Genomic DNA, 16724 nt, shown 5'->3' on the forward strand with positions numbered 1-16724 from the left:
TAGACACACTTAAACATAAGAAAGCACTTTCTAGTCCTGTGCCTTTTCTTAGAGGGTAATCTGTGTCCCTTTTCTCACGGCTTTGGGCCGAGAATTTTTCTCCTGATTTTGCCTTCTTCCTTCATTATGCTTTCCATCTCACTTTTCATACGGAGTGATGGTGTCTCGCTTGAACACAGTATTTGTCTTGATTACTGTACAGTCTCATATTTGTGTAAACGGACGTGCACGTTTAATTATATACGTCGTGTGTCTTCTAGTAGGCTTTCTTCATTCGAGTCTTCTGTGAAATATTCTCTGCTCCTGTAGGTTCGAGGATATCACCAAGGTATTTGAAATGTGTAACTTTATCTTGCCGTATTTTGTTACAAGTGTTCGTAAAAAATGTTCAAATATGTGTAAATCTTATGGGGCTTAACTGCTAAGGTCATCAGTCCCTAAGCTTACACACTACTTAACCTAAATTATCCTAAGGACGAACATACACTCCTATGCCCGAGGGAGGGCTCGAACCACCACCGGGAGCAGCCGCACAGTCCATTGCTGCAGCGCCGTAGACCGTTCGGCTAATCCCGCGCGGCTACTAGCGTTTGTACATCTAGTTTGCGCAGAAGAATATCATACTTCTGCAGGCCAGCTTTACTACGTTTCTTCTTCTATTTATTTCGCTTCCGTTCCTTCGTTATCTGAGAGTGTGTCCAGATCGTCTGTACCAGCTAGGTTTGAGATTTCTACCTGGTCCTAGGATCGTCGTAGTCGTGTTTGTTTCCCATGTTCTCGGATTTTCAGTTGTTTCCCCACTCTCTCATTACTCTTTGTCCAGGACTGAGGTGAAGACCATCGGGGATAATCTGCCATCTTGGCGTACTTCAGTTCTGATCACAAAGGGATCGAAGATTTCGCACGTGAACTTAACTTTCGATGTTGTGTCATCTAGTGGCTGATTAGTCGTAGTGTTTTCGCGACGAGTCCTTGTACTTCTGTGACGATGAATGAGGGTCTTCGGTAAACAGAATCGTAGTCCCTCTTAAAATGAAACGTTTGGGGAATTCCTGGTTACCATGTATTTAGGAATTGTTCTCACACTGAAAATTTGTTCTGCCCTTGAACGTCAGTGGCGGAAGCCACCTGGCATTCGCCAATTTTTTGTTCTGATTGTTATCGTGGTCTCTGGAGTTCGCATGCCCAGAGAATTCCGTAGGTTACCGTATTCTAGGAGAGTCCAAGCACAGTCTGCATCACCGATGACGCCACCAATGATGTCATCGATGACGTGATCAATGAGTCACGGGATTTCCCCCCCCCCCCCCCATCCCCCCTGAGGAAAATCAATTTCCCTATGTGTAAAATGGCGCGAAATTCAAATTTTGGCAGGATATTCCTACGGAAGTGGGGCTCTTATCCTAAGTATACATTGACAGTAAATCCAAGGTGATGCGTTGTCATGCTGGCTGTTGTGACTTGGCAAGACAGCCTAGCCACTATGAGATAGCCGAAAGGCACGCGTTTAAGCTCACGCAGGCTGGCGTGAGGTCTGGAACAGTTAAAGGAGTTGAGTCTAGTAAAAAAGTACGTAGCTTCTGGAATACTTAACTTTAATCCATAATTGGTGAACATCGGTCTGACGGTACATGCATCACAAGATAAATAGCAAATGATAATGGCGCCTTGCTAGGTCGTAGCAAATGACGTAGCTGAAGGCTATGCTAACTATCGTCTCGGCAAATGAGAGCGTAATTTGTTAGTGAACTATCGCTAGCAAAGTCGGCTGTACAACTGGGGCGAGTGCTAGGAAGTCTCTCTAGACCTGCCACGTGGCGGCGCTCGGTCTGCAATCACTGATAGTGGCGACACGCGGGTCCGACGTATACTAACGGACCGTGGCCGATTTAAAGGCTACCACCTAGCAAGTGTGGTGTCTGGCGGTGACACCACATTCCTCCCCCGCAAATCGGCGTACGGTTGTGTTATAAGGCTTCCGCCCACCGTGGGGAGGACCCCATGTTGACGTATGCGACGAGGTGGGGAGTCTAACAACAGGCGAGGCTGTGCCACCCGCACCCTGCCATTCGGTCCGAGGGGGGCTAGGAAACGCCTGAAAACCTAGTCCAGGGTGCACGCCAACATGCGGTGTATGCGCCCGTAGAGAGACAGGAGGGGCCGAAGGGTCGACCTCCATCGGGTCGGGGCACCCGACGGGCGAAGACGCCATGTGGTCCGGAGCGGGCAAGAGTTCCATGTCGGAGGACCGCTGGTCACGGGAAGCGATCGGCGGCGCGTGACCCAGGGAGGCGCCCGGCGGCTGCAGCGAGGCGTCCACTGCGGGCGTCGCCGGCGGGAGAACAGGCGGCGGCGGTGGCGGCGGCGCGTCGCCATGTGGCAAAATGGAAGGCAGCGTCGGTAACACCTGGGGCTGAGGCGAGTCAGTAGATGGATCCCCAGGGCGCTGACCGGACGGCACCGTCGCTGAAAGCAGACGGGGAGCGGCAGAACCCGTGCGACGACAGAGGCGCAGCTGATTGAGATGCCGACGCACCTCACCAGAGGCCCCCAAAACCAGATATATAGCGCGGCCTAGGCAGCGAAGAATGCGCCCTGCGAGCCAACGCCGTGAGCCGCGGTAGTTGCGATAGTATACAAAGTCGCCTGGAGCAAAAGCAGGTGTCTGCCGCTGCACAGGAACCTGATGCGGCGGATGTAGCCAAGACATCAAGGTGCGATGAGGACGACCGTGGAGCAACTCAGCCGGCGAGCGATCATCTCGGGGCTGAGAGCGATACGAGGACAAAAAGAGCAATAACGTGTCCTCCCGAGAATGCGACTCTTTCAACTTCAACATCTGGGACTTGAAAGTCCTGACCAATCGTTCAGCGGCACCGTTTGACCGCGGCGAAAACGGCGCGGACGTCAGATGTTGAATACCATTGGTCTTGCAGAATGACTGAAATTCTGCGGACATGAATTGTGGGCCATTGTCGGAAACAATAGTCTGTGGAAGACCTTCAATGCAAAAGATAGCAGATAACGCTTGGATGGTGGCATATGACGTCGTGGAAGACATCCGGACAACAAAAGGAAAATTACTGAATGAATCTACCACAACGAACCATCGAGCATTCCAGAATGGACCAGCAAAATCGATGTGTAAGCGTTGCCAAGGGGAAGTGGCTTTTTGCCATCCAAAGAATTTCCGCGGTGGTGCGGATTGTTGTACGGCACACGCCACGCAAGAAGAGCACATAGTCGTAATTGCAGCATCGATTCCGAACCAAGTACAGTGCTGACGAGCAAGTTGTTTCGTTCTCACCATACTCCAATGTCCTTGGTGGAGAAGCCGTAAGACAGAGGACTGTAACGAACGTGGGACCACGACCCTGGACTGATCATTATCAGAACGCAATAGCAAAACACCACGTCGTACAAAAAGTCTCTCCTTGTGAGCAAAAAATCGGCGAACCAACGGATCCCCGATCCGTGACTTTGACAAGGGCCATTGAGTAGCAACGAAACGCAGAACTGTAGCTACAAGACGAAAATCAATCGGAAACGATCCGACCACGTCATCGGTTTCCGAATCAATAAACATGCAAGCAAGTTCGGAGGAATCGAATGCTCTATCCGTAGCAACAGGCAAACGGGACAACGCATCTGCGTTTCCGTGCTTAGCAGTGGACCGATACAAGATATCGTAGCGGTACTGCGAGAGGAAAATAGACCAGCGAATGAATTTCTGCGCTGTACGTGGAGGTACCGGCTTGTTCGGATGAAAAAGCGATGTCAAAGGTTTGTGGTCTGTGATGAGGGTAAAGTGACGACCATACAATAAATCATGAAACCTAGTAACACCAAATACGAGAGCCAAAGCTTCTTTCTCGATCTGTGAATAATTTTTTTGCGCAGACGAGAGCAATCTGGACGCAAAGACAACAGGGCGATCGTGCGATCCATCTTTGTGCGCAAGCACAGCACCGATCCCGAAATCCGATGCATCTACCATCAACAAAATGGGTTTCTGGGGAACGAATGGCGTAAGGCAAGTATTGGAAAGCAACGCCGATTTCAACTGGCGAAAGGCGCGTTCGCATTCCGTCGTCCAGACGAACGGAACACCTTTACGGCGTAAGCGATGAAGCGGAGCTGAAATGGAAGAGGCGTGGCGCGTGGCGCACATAGCGATGATAATAATTTATTTTTCCCAGCACACCCTGTAGCTGCTTCAAATTCTGCGGCGAAGGCAAGTCTTGTATGGCACGGAGGTGCTCGGGACTGGGATGTATGCCTTGGGCATTGAGTACATGGCCCAGATAGGGTAAGTCGCGAGCAAAAAAACACACATTTGTCCTTCCGCAAGCGAAGACCAGTTTGTCGCAAGACCTGAAATAATGTTCGGAGATTTGCTAAATGTTGTTCTTCCGTCTTTCCAGAGAGCACAATATCGTCCAGATAGTTTGCTGCAGCAGGGACCGACCCACAAACAGTTTGTAGATATTGCTGAAACAATGCAGGGGCGGATGCACACCCGAATGGCAGTCGTGTGAATCGGTACAAACCAAGATGCGTGTTAACCACCAAGACGCGCTGAGATTCGTCGTCCACTGGTATTTGCAAGTACGCATCTGCTAGGTCCAACTTCGAAAAATATATTACCCGGGCACAGTTTGTCAAAAAGATCTTCCGGGCGGGGTAAAGGAAAAGTTGCAGTCACTAGTTGGGGATTCACTGTTGCCTTGAAGTCCACACAAAGTCTCAATTTTCCGGAAGGCTTTTGCAAAATTACTAAGGGTGATGCCCAGAGAGAAGCCTGCACACGTTCAATTACACCTTGTGATTCCAAGTCGTGTAATGTTCTTGCGACCTCATCACACAAGGCGAGGGGAACATTGCGCGCTCTGAAAAATTTCGGTTGCGTGATTACTTTCAGTACCAAATGTGCTTTATAGTTCTTAGCGCAACCAAGGCCCATTGCAAAAATGTCCGCAAACTCTTCACATAGACGAGAAACATTGGCTGAAGGCACAGTCTGGTTCACTGATAGGACCTGATTTACTATAGATAAGTTAAACAACTGAAATAAATCGAAACCAAACAAGTTCACTGCAGAAGAAGAACGAAGGACGTGCAATGACACAAGCGTTGTTTGTCCCTTGTATGTTGCAAGAAGGCTGCACTGTCCTAACACAGGGATTGCTTGTCCTGAGTAACTACTTAACATTTGCGGCACGCAACGGAGGTGTGCCCAGCTGTTTGTACGTGTCTTGATTGATCAAGGAAACTGCAGCTCCGGTATCGAGCTGGAATGGTATCACATTGCCATTAATGTCCAAGTCTACAAAAAGTTTATTGTCTTGCTGACGACAAGAGCGACTGTCTCGTGCAACGTGAGCTGACACTGGTACAGAATCATATGCGACTTGACTGGATTTCCGGCGATGTCGACGCACACTATTTGTGGGACGAACACAGTCACCATTAGAGAGAGTGGCACTGGGTGGAGTGGAATGAACTACATTAATTTCCATGGGCAAAGGTTCACGAGCCTGAGTATTCTGGGTTCGAGTCCAATTCCAGCGCGAAGCAAAGGGCCTGGAATGGTTGTGAGTGTCCGATTGGAGCTTTTTCTGGCAAACACTCTGAACATGTCCTCGTTTATTACAGAAAAAGCAAATAGCGTGGCGTGACGGGCAATTCTCACGCGAATGTCTAGTAGCACACCGCGGGCATGATTTTAGCACTGCATTTGCTTGCTTGCGCGGCACACGTAGCTGAGAGCTTGGCGGCAGCTGCGTGGATGGGCGCGAGGGCTGTTTACTGTTCCGTGCAGCGCGCCCGGCGGGCCGGTTAACGTGACACACGGCTGGTGAAGTTTCAAATGATTCCTGAGCAAAGTCAAGCGTGTCCTGTCGATCCAATATGTCCATCACTTGTTGAAGGGAGGGATTGACTAGTTTCAAAATCTGTTCTCTTATACGAATATCAGAAACGTTCTGTGCAATTGCATCACGTACCATAGTATCTGAATAAGGGAGTCCACATTGACACTCAAAAGCACAATCCCTAGTAAGGCCTTGCAAGGTTGCAACCCACTCCCTATTAGTCTGACCTGCTGTACGTTTTGTACGAAAGAAGGTATGCCGTTTGGTAACTACATTGACTGATTCTTTGAAATATGCATCTAATGCAGACAAAATTTCGTCGTAGGACAGAGTTGCTATGTCGCGTCGGGGAAATAATTTGACTATCACACAGTACATGGTCACTGCAACGGAGGAAAGGAGAAAAGGCTGCCGCTCATTACCTTGAGTTCTGTAGGCGGCGAGATGGAATCCAAATTGACGTGACCACTCCGTCCAGCTTTCCAGTGTCGCATCAAAAGGACGAAAAGGTGGTGCAACTGCGTGTTGTGGCTGCCGTAGCGGTGAAGCGGCGGCTGCCGCATCGTTTTGCATTGCACGTTGACCCTGGACGAGCTGTCCAAGGGCATCCAGTAAGGCCTGCGTCTGCTGATTCTGTAAGCGATAAAATTCGGACAGTACATCTGGAGATTGTGGCGAAGCCATTACACAAGTAAATCAGTCTGTAGACATACAAACGCGATTTAGCTCGTCGCCAATCCTCATCACGCAATGCGTGGGTTCGAATCCCATCCTCGTCGCCAAACTGTTGTGACTTGGCAAGACAGCCAAGCCACTATGAGATAGTCAAAAGGCAAGTGTTTAAGCTCACGCAGGCTGGCGTGAGGTCTGGAACAGTTAAAGGAGTTGAGTCTAGTAAAAAAGTATGTAGCTTCTGGAATACTTAGCTTTAATCAATAATTGGGGAACATCTATCTGACGGTACATGCATCACAAGATAAATAGCAATTGATACTGGCGCCTTGCTAGCTCGTAGCAAATGATGTAGCTGAAGGCTATGCTATCGTCTTGGCAAATGAGAGCGTAATTTGTCAGTGAACCATCGCTAGCAAAGTCGGCTGTACAACTGGGGCGAGTGCTAGGAAGTCTCTCTAGACCTGCCATGTGGCGGCGCTCGGACTGCAATCACTGATAGCGGCGACACGCGGGTCCGACATATACTTCCGGACCGTGGCCGATTTAAAGGCTACCACCTAGCAAGTGTGGTGTCTGGCGGTGACACCACACTGGCTGATTTGGAATACCGGGACAAGCTCTATGACGTCACAATTCGAGACTTGAAATATGAGCACCAGTCTAGCTACGACATCAGAATCTAAGATACCTGACCTAGAATACAAGATGGCGATCGAACATTGCGTCTGGGACATACCGGTGCAACTCTATGATGTCAAAATCCAGCTCAGACAGGTCAGACAGGTTCTATGACGTCAGAATCCAAGTTCTGGAATACTGTCGCTACGATGTCTGACACAAAGAGCACTCGCCCCAGTTGTACAGCCGACTTTGTGCAGTTCCAGGCCTGTCTGCTGACCTACCTTATATGTCCCCCCTCCTCCACCCCCCTCTGTAGAGTTACTGTTTACTGAGAAGCGTATGCTCCCTGCTTCTCCTAACTCAAAGTTTGAGTCACTCCACCTGTGTCTTCATTTTAACTCACACCAGGAGGGACAGACCTGCCGCACATGCCACCCTGGGTTACTTCCCTAGGTTATAGTCCAGGCTCTATGCTGACTATTAGAAACACTTGCGTCTTTATTTAAACGAATACCTCTTCATGAACTCCCTTTCCATTGTCGAGGAGTCCACCACCACGCACCACTGCCACCCCCCCCCCCCCCCCCCGTATTCCCCCTGCACCGTCCCCCCTCCACCGTCCCAGTGGGTTGGGCAGCACAGTCAACTTCTGGGATCACTTTGTTGCCTGAGACATGGGTCTGGCCGCCAGTAGTCACCCCATCACCTGTCAGCAACATGACTGGGCAGAGAGGAATACCACACGCATAACACAGATTCAGTAAAATAACACTGCTGTGGACACTTGTAAGTATCGTCACTTTGAAGCCAACCAAAATATATTAAGTTGATAAGCTTGTAAGATTCACCACAGTAGTAAATTGCATGTGGATTGGACGTTGGCTATTTACGTCAATAACATAACCAACATCGCGGACCTGCCAAACACGTGAACTTACAATACTGGGTGAGTAGCGGAAACATTTGAGAATGAAACATGCTTATACTTATTCACAAGTCTAACCGTACCCATAAAAACGTGACAAATACATATTATGAGCACGTATGATCTTTTATACAAGAATATTGGTCAATTCTTTACTTGCACACGTCATATGAAGAAAACCTGATTTACCTTCACAACAGACTGCAGCCAACTAACGGCAGATGAACATAACATCGCCCAGCAACACAGCAAAGATAAATACAGCCATCTGGTGGAAGGAATATTCACGCTGCTCCTCAAAAGTGCGGCCAAAGGCTAGAGGGAATGATGTGTGAAAGCTTTAGCAGCTGCATGGTTTCGGCCGCCCGCTGTGGCCGAGCGGTTCTAGGCGCTTCAGTCCGAAACCACGCTGATGCTACGGTCGCAGGTTCAAATCCTGCCTCCGGCATGGATGTGTGTGATGTCCTTAGGTTAGTTTTGTGTAAGTTGTTCTAAGTTCTAGGGGACTGATGACCACAGCAGTTAAGTCCCATAGTGCTTAGAACCATTTTTTGCAAGGCGTGGCATGTGATTCAAGCACGCATCCACCGCTTGCTCCACTTCATACTTCCGGGCGGAGAGCTGTCGCAATTGGAATCGCACGGACCGACTCCACTCACGAGTCGCCGCTGCATAAAGGCTTTAAACGTATTCATAATCGCTTTTCTAAGGATCGTAGCTTAGCAGAAGCAGAGTGGGAGTGTCTAGCTTGAAACAACACGATAATTCCATGTGTTCCTTAGACACACTGATTTTCGCTTTAGATATGCCCTGATGTGATGGAGTATTTGATTTCGACATAGACGAAACATCGCACTACCTAGGGTTGTGAACGAACAGAGTAAACTCCTCATCATTAAGAACATCATCCTGTTTGCTAGGAATTAATCAGTTCATTCATAATTCCCACATAAACATGTTGCATTTTTCTCATGTTTTAACATCTTGGAACGTAATATACCACATTGAAATCGGCGAATGTACTACAAAACAACCAGTTTTCCACATACTGGGTGTGGTGTTGTACTTGCTACAATCATGTGACATACATACAGCAAGTCATTGAATTTTCAAGTCATCATTCATCAACGAATAAAGTACCGAAATCAATGAAGTTTCCGTCTGAATGTTAATCCCCTTTCCAGATGTAGCCTTAGGCGTTTAAAATGAGTATTGCACCGATAACAGTGAATTTTGCTGTGCTGGTGCACTTCTTTTTGCAAACAATAGAGTGTCGCAACTCTTTACCATAATGAGATTTTCACTCTGCAGCGGAGTGTGCGCTGATATGAAACTTCCCGGCAGATTAAAACTGTGTGCCGGAGCGCATGAGAGCTTCTGTAAAGTTTGGAAGGTAGGAGACGAGATACTGGCAGAAGTAAAGCTGTGAGGAGGGCGCGTGAGTCGTGCTTGGGTAGCTCAGATGGTAGAGCACTTGCCCGCGAAAGGCAAAGGTCCCGAGTTCGAGTCTCGGTCTGGCACACAGTTTTAATCTGCCAGGAAGTTTCAAGCTCTCGATAGGTTGAAAAGGATTTAATAGATGTTGTTGTTGATATTCCGTTCGATTACTGTTCGAAAATTATGGTATGTTAATAACGTTCCTACAGAGGGTGAAATTACAACCTTCGACACCAGAATACGTTGATTTTGTCTTAAACGAACCATTAACAGGTTTTTGGAGGTGTTTAACACCAACTTTTATGAACCTCATGTCAGATTACGGTTCAGAAATTATGGTATGTTCACATCAGTCTTATAGAGGCTGAAATTACTATCTTGTGCCCAAAATACGACACCGAATCAATTTGAAAATACTATTTATGGGTTGCTTCAGGTGTATAGCAGGAACTGTTTTCGAAATTCATGTGAAATTATGGTTGGGGAACTGCGGTATGTTCACATCATCCCATATAAATTAATCGTCAGCTGTGGTAAACGTATGTGACAGGATAGCGACGTCGTAATAGAGTAATGAGTAATAGTCTCTTCCCTTCTAATCCTGGCATTTCAAAACGCAAAACAGTCACCAGCGCCTGAGACTGGACCACAGAGAATTTCAACACGAAAAACGGTAGCCAGTGTCAGCTCCAGACCACAGCATACCATGGTCCTAATACCAACCAGAAATCAGGAAAGCTAATTAATATTCCGACACATGCACGACAACGTAACTGATGATACGTCCACCACAGATTGAGTACCTCCATAGCGATCCGTATTATCGAGTACAAGTCGCACAGGTTCACCACAACTGAATACTTGAAGTTTCTTGACAGAGGTACATATTCGTTCTCCCATTGTTCAATGTGCAAGTGGAACAGCAAAGGGGACCAAACTAGTCCTCTCTCTCTCTCTCTCTTGGTGCACGTTAAGAAAAGCAAAAGATGCGCATTCACCCTTCTGATGGAGGGCCGTTCACTTGTTACAGGCGGCTGCCAAATGCTAAACCACAGCGCTCGCTGGGTTTACCAGCGACCATAAATTAGAAACGCTAAATTTCTGTGCCAACAAATACCCGACAACACAATCGACGAGCAGTTACGATAGGTCCACCATGGGTAGTCTCTCCACAGTCATCCGTATTACAGAGTATAAGTCACACAGGCTCATCACACTCTAAGGCTTTCTTAGCAGTAATCCACGCGCTTTCAAATCCAAACTGAAGAGTTTCCTCATGGGTCACTCCTATTCTGTCCAGGAACTGAAAAATTAGGCTCATACCTATTTCATATTGTTGATTGTGTTTACTGAAACTTTTGGGTTGATTTTTTTGTGGGTTCATAAGCAATTTATTTTATTTGTTATTACTTTATGTTACAAGTTCATGTACTGACACGTTCCATGACCTCGGAGATGTGCTCTGCAATTTGGTCCTACTGAACTAGAAATGTAAATAAACAAATAAATATGTGTCAAACATATATTTGTTCTCCTGTTGCTTCATAAGCAGATGGAACAGCAAAAGATGTCAACTAGCAATAAAAAAATTTTTAACTGTATGTTGCATGCAGGCTTCCAGAATAGTCATAGTCGTCTCTCTAAGATTTGAGGTTTAGTAGAGTACCATACCAACATTTTCAGTAGCAGTAGTACAACTACTAGTAGCAGCTGATTAAATAGATCCAAACAGCAGAAACCAAGACAAATTCAGATTGCAATACGTTCGCAACTAATTATAGGATTCTCAGCCAGCTGTACCACAGCTTTAACTAACGTCGATTTTCACTGAAGACACACCTAGGTGTGATGGAAATTTGATATTCACCTAGTCGGAACATTAAACTCGAATTGTGCTTCTATAAACAGAATGTGATCTAATGTCTGGGCTGGCACTGCATTTTTAACTGATTCCTCACATATATTGTAAGGGTTTTATGTTGTACGTAGGACACCTGTAGCATTGAAACTTACTATCCATTAAGAATAAAGTCTCTGCTATAAATTTCTAGAATGTTATTCACATCTGACAATCCAATACAGCAAACCATTGAGCAGGATAAATCTACTTCTAAGTTTAGAATCTAAGATGGCGATCAATAACGTCTTCAGTGACGTCAGAATGCAAGACGGCTAACCAGAGGATATGAACACTGTCCACAATAGTTGTACCAGTTCCTATGGCGCTGCGGTCGTCTACCCCCACCACTCATCCTCAGCACAGTCTCAGTAGCCATCAAGTGAACTCAAGACCTGTGCTCTGCACTCCATCGATCATCATCACAAAGTGTCATTAGAGTTCTATCACCTCCAGACAGAGGATACTGACTCACACAATTGATGGTAAGCATTAAACCATTCCTCTCTCTGTGTTTATTCTTCGTTGTGTGTGTGTGTGTGTGTGTGTGTGTGTGTGTGTGTGTGTGTGTGTGTGTGTGTGTTCACTGTCTTCTTTTATTTGTTCCTCTGTTGAACACCTCCCTGATGTAGATGGTGCAATGCCTGATAAATTTGAAGAACAGCAGCAGGAGATATCAAGCCGGCATGCAGTTCCCAACACACTAGAGTGAAAATTAAATCAGCATGGAGAACTGCTTCCAGACTTCTAGCTTCGATTTTATCAATCACTGCCACCACTAATTCAGCACACAAACAAGTGCTCTGATGCAGACTGGAGCAGGGCACAGAACTGCAATATCAATTCAAAATCTTCCTCATGAAATTTATTCCATATGTGATTCTATAGAATTGAACCAGTACAGGTGACAAAATTTAGGACAGGTCTTCAATATGTTTATGGAACTAACTACAGTCACGGGCTACCTATTCCCATGGACCAATACATGTAGCACAATAGGGAAAACCCCAAGTAATTTATGTGGAAATTCTCTCACATTTTCCATCTTCTTATTCCTCATAAATCATAAGGTTTTTGTGTTGTACGTAGGAAATCTGCATATTTCTATCCACTCGTCACCTGTAGCATTTAAAAGTACTACTCTTTGTCTTACTAGACAAATGTGTTCATGGTTTAAAGCTTCTGACACATATACTTCAAAATCTAAGATGACAGTACCTTCTATGGTAGATGGTTGATCCTATATACACCCATTTGACATATGCCCAATATCATGTGATATGAGGAATCATACCATGAATAATCCGAATTATATGTATCAAACAGATGAATAACACAAGCTGTTTGTGGCAGAGAATGGGGGGGGGGGGGGGGGGGGGGAGGGGAGCTACGCCTTTTACATGAATTTCGTAAACAGTTGCTGTTACTCATCTCTAAACCTATAAATGATATGTGTCAGACAAAATAAATGTTATATTTTATGCCCAAGGTAGTAATTTCATGCTCTTAAAGTTTGTGACAACAGTATACGTGGAACTTGTTAGTTGTGTGTATATTTAAGGACCGTTGCACAGTCTGAAAGCCCCATCAGCATGTTCGCAATGAGTGTGAGCTGTACTCCCAACTTGTGTGCATTTTTATGATTCTGAAACAAATGAAGAAAAACGTCTCCCAGTTCAAAAACTGCACTGTTCGTCAAAAATGTGTATAGAACCTTCAGTCTCAACGTTGTGCTCGTTTTGCATCTGTGGTAGAAATGCGAAAACCTTAATGTGATAATTCAGTGGATAGTATTATCATGCTCCTGTTCTGTGACTTCAGAGTTGTAGTAGATATGTAAAATATATTCTGTGACGTATCATCCAGTTGATGTGCACTGATGCAGTATACACTGCAATCCCTTATGCAGTGGTGACTCATGAATGGAGGCAGCGTGCACCATCCTGCTAGTTACAGCTCTCCGCCGAGATAAATGGAGCACAGCCAGCGGTGCTTGCGTGTGTGAATCATGATGCAACAATATGCAATGGCTAGAGCTTTCACGTGACATTCTCTTTAACCTCTGGCTGTGCCCTCGAGGCATGGCGTTCATATTCCTTCCAATAGATGCATATAGTGACCTCTATTGTGTCGCTGAGTGATGTTACTGCCGTCTTCCACCATTTGGTGCTGCACTCTATTATGGGGTCAGTTCATTTTTTCGTCTCGCTACGTCGTGTACAAGCAAGGTATTGACAAATATTCTCGTAGAAAAGATTATACCTTCTTGTCATATGAATTTGTCACATTTTCATGGGCACGACTGGGTTTTTTAATAAGTATAAGAGTGTTTCATTCAAGTTTACATAATTTTGATAAATAATACAGATGTTTTAGATAAGACATTGCTGTTAGTTACACCCTGTCTATATATTACATAACCAACACAGTCAGGCTAATAACGATATGATGATTGATATATACACTGAGCTGACAAGTTTATGAATTTTTGGTAAATAGAACGTGGTGTAAGACGTGAAAACCCTTTACTCATTTTTTACGAAGAGTTTAGATGTGGAAATAACATTGTGACGATGAGTGTACCAGTAAGTGAGCCATGTGTGTTATGTACTGTTACAGAATAAGTTTTTACATATTTCGGTAAATAATGACTCTCCTTCTTTTTCTTTACATTGTTGTGCAATGATCGATGTTCGGGTTGTGTAGTGCAGCTTAACCTGTAACATAGGTACCTAGCGGTATTAAGCGAGCCACGCATGTTCATAGTGTCGTAGAAGATACTATTACTTATTCTGATAAGTACTACAGGCAATTTAGAAGTGGAAATATTTAACTGTGCCTCGTATGTGGTACAGGCAATAAAGATACAGACTGTCTGTTACGGTATAATCGTTTGTAAAATTTTGGCATGCGATCGGTTGTTTCTTTTTTATTGGCTGGTTAAATACTGCGAGATTTAAATATCTAAATTTTGTTAAATGGACATTCAATACTCTATTTCCAAGAAAGGGGCAAGGCTTAGGAGACAGAAGGTCGTATAGAAAGGGGTGGGGTATCATGATGTCATGGTTCAGCACATATATACATTCGAAAGGTGAACTAGATAGGACACTGCTGTACTACTCGAGACGAATACTGTCCCAGGGAGTGGAAACAATTATCGTTCCAGCAGCAATAAGACTTAAACATAGAATTTCGTTTACCAACAGGTAGGAACATGCATAGAACAAGAGATGCATGGTCTTTGGGAAGCATTTTAAAGGAGAAGCTGTAATAATTTATTCTTTCAAAGATTTTCAAGAAAATAAGAAGACACTTTAGCTTGACCAAAATTACGTGAAAGTGCGAGTCCAAGAATTACCCTCAGCTTACCACAGCATTTAAGAAATTCAATTTAATCTGAGTCTGGGAAGGATACAAATGCAATAAGACTGAAGTGAGAGGAAGATCTTTGTAACAAAAATGATACGTGACTTGTGGAAAATATGATAGAGCAACACCCTACAAATACATGTGACATTGTAGTTGAGATTGTAGGGAATTTCAAGTGGTACCACAATGCAATAATGTAATTATGTTTTACAGGTCATCAGTGGAAGTGTTTCGAAAAATTCAAACTGGTATAGAGATTGACAGTTAAATCATTTCATCTGAAAATAAGTCACATAAGCCTATATCCAACACTAGGGGACTAAACTGAGTACAGGCACAAACAATAGGATTCTGTCTACATCGTTGTCATGAAGGTCAAGGTCTAGGTCATCCCTTTCCTCCAACCCTGATTACAATAGGCACAAAGATTTCCTCCAATTTCTTTTCCCCTCATACAAACTCCTGGATAGAATCAGATAGAGAAACATTTTCCTTTCCTCCTAACCTGGTCAGAAAGGCCAGAGCCACAGGACTATCCAACCCAACATATCACTCATCTCACAAGATGGGTGACAAAAATAGGTCACTTGTATAAAGGACCCCTGAGGACACCTGAAGCTGGTCTAAAATGTATAATATTTAAACTACTACCCTGCCACAAAGATTCTCGATTGACACCACTTCAAGCCAGTAGGGGAAGGGTTCCTGGTATATCTAACACTTAACAAAATGGTTCAAATGGCTCTGAGTACTATGGGACTTAACGTCTGAGGTCATCAGTCCCCTAGAACTTAGAACTACTTAAACCTAACTAACCTAAGGACATTACACACACCCATGCCCGAGGCAGGATTCGAACCTGCGACTGTAACGGTCGCGCGGCTAATACTCAACAGCTCGTCCATCGAAAGTGACTAAATGTGCTCTGTTAACCCTAATGAAGGACTGTTCACAAACCATCTGAGATACAACTAGTCGTATGTCAAATAAAAAAAGAAAAAGGTGTTCGCACAGTTGAATGTAAATATTAACTCCTATCCCACATCACTCACTGTGTGTATAAGATTTCCCAAATACTCCCAGTTTTCTTTTAGGAGGCTGTTAACAGCTGGTAATACTTGAAAAATGCATAACACAAGCTGTGTTGTGAGTCTTATTTACTATGACCAGTTTTAATCAGTGACCATCCTCACACTATGGTACAAACGACAAAACAGAAGAAAAAGACAATGTAACATCAAAACAGAATACAAACTCCAACTAGATTAACAGCCACCTTCAAATACGTATGAGAAATTTACTATCACAACATTACATTTCATACTTGCCTTAAATATGACGATTAGCTGATAAGTCAGAATATATAAAACAGTGAAAAGTTTCGACTACCAAAGCCATATTGCTTAGTCAGTGGCAAGCAGTACACTGTACAGTCAGGTACACAGATCCACTCTAAGAAATCCCAAGATAAAGAAGCTTAAAAACATACTGGTCAAGACAATATGGGCACATAGTAACAAATAGCCATTTTTACCTACTACATCGTAAGTTAATATAAATATACAACAGTGAGACGGTCATGTTCAACATAAGGATTTTTTTCAAGACCAGAATATATGCAGAAGGTGCGCTTATTCCTCGCAAGTCATTCACGTATAATTCAAAGAAACTGCACAACAAGAAATAAGGTATAAAGTGGAAACTAATGCTAAGTAACCTAGTAGCATTATATACTTGAAAATTTCTTCCAACTGTATGAGAAGCAAAGTGAACAAGTCAAGATTCTCAGTCAAGTCATTAAAAAGTAATGATCTAATAATACAGGAACAGAAAAAGTATAATGAAATTAATTACATAAATGCTCATTCATTCCTGCAGTGAAGTGCAAGAAGTCAAAACCAACAAATGTTTGGCGAAATTAAAT

This window comes from Schistocerca americana, chromosome 2 (genome assembly GCF_021461395.2).
Source record: "Schistocerca americana isolate TAMUIC-IGC-003095 chromosome 2, iqSchAmer2.1, whole genome shotgun sequence".
NCBI classification, from domain to species: Eukaryota; Metazoa; Arthropoda; class Insecta; order Orthoptera; family Acrididae; genus Schistocerca; species Schistocerca americana.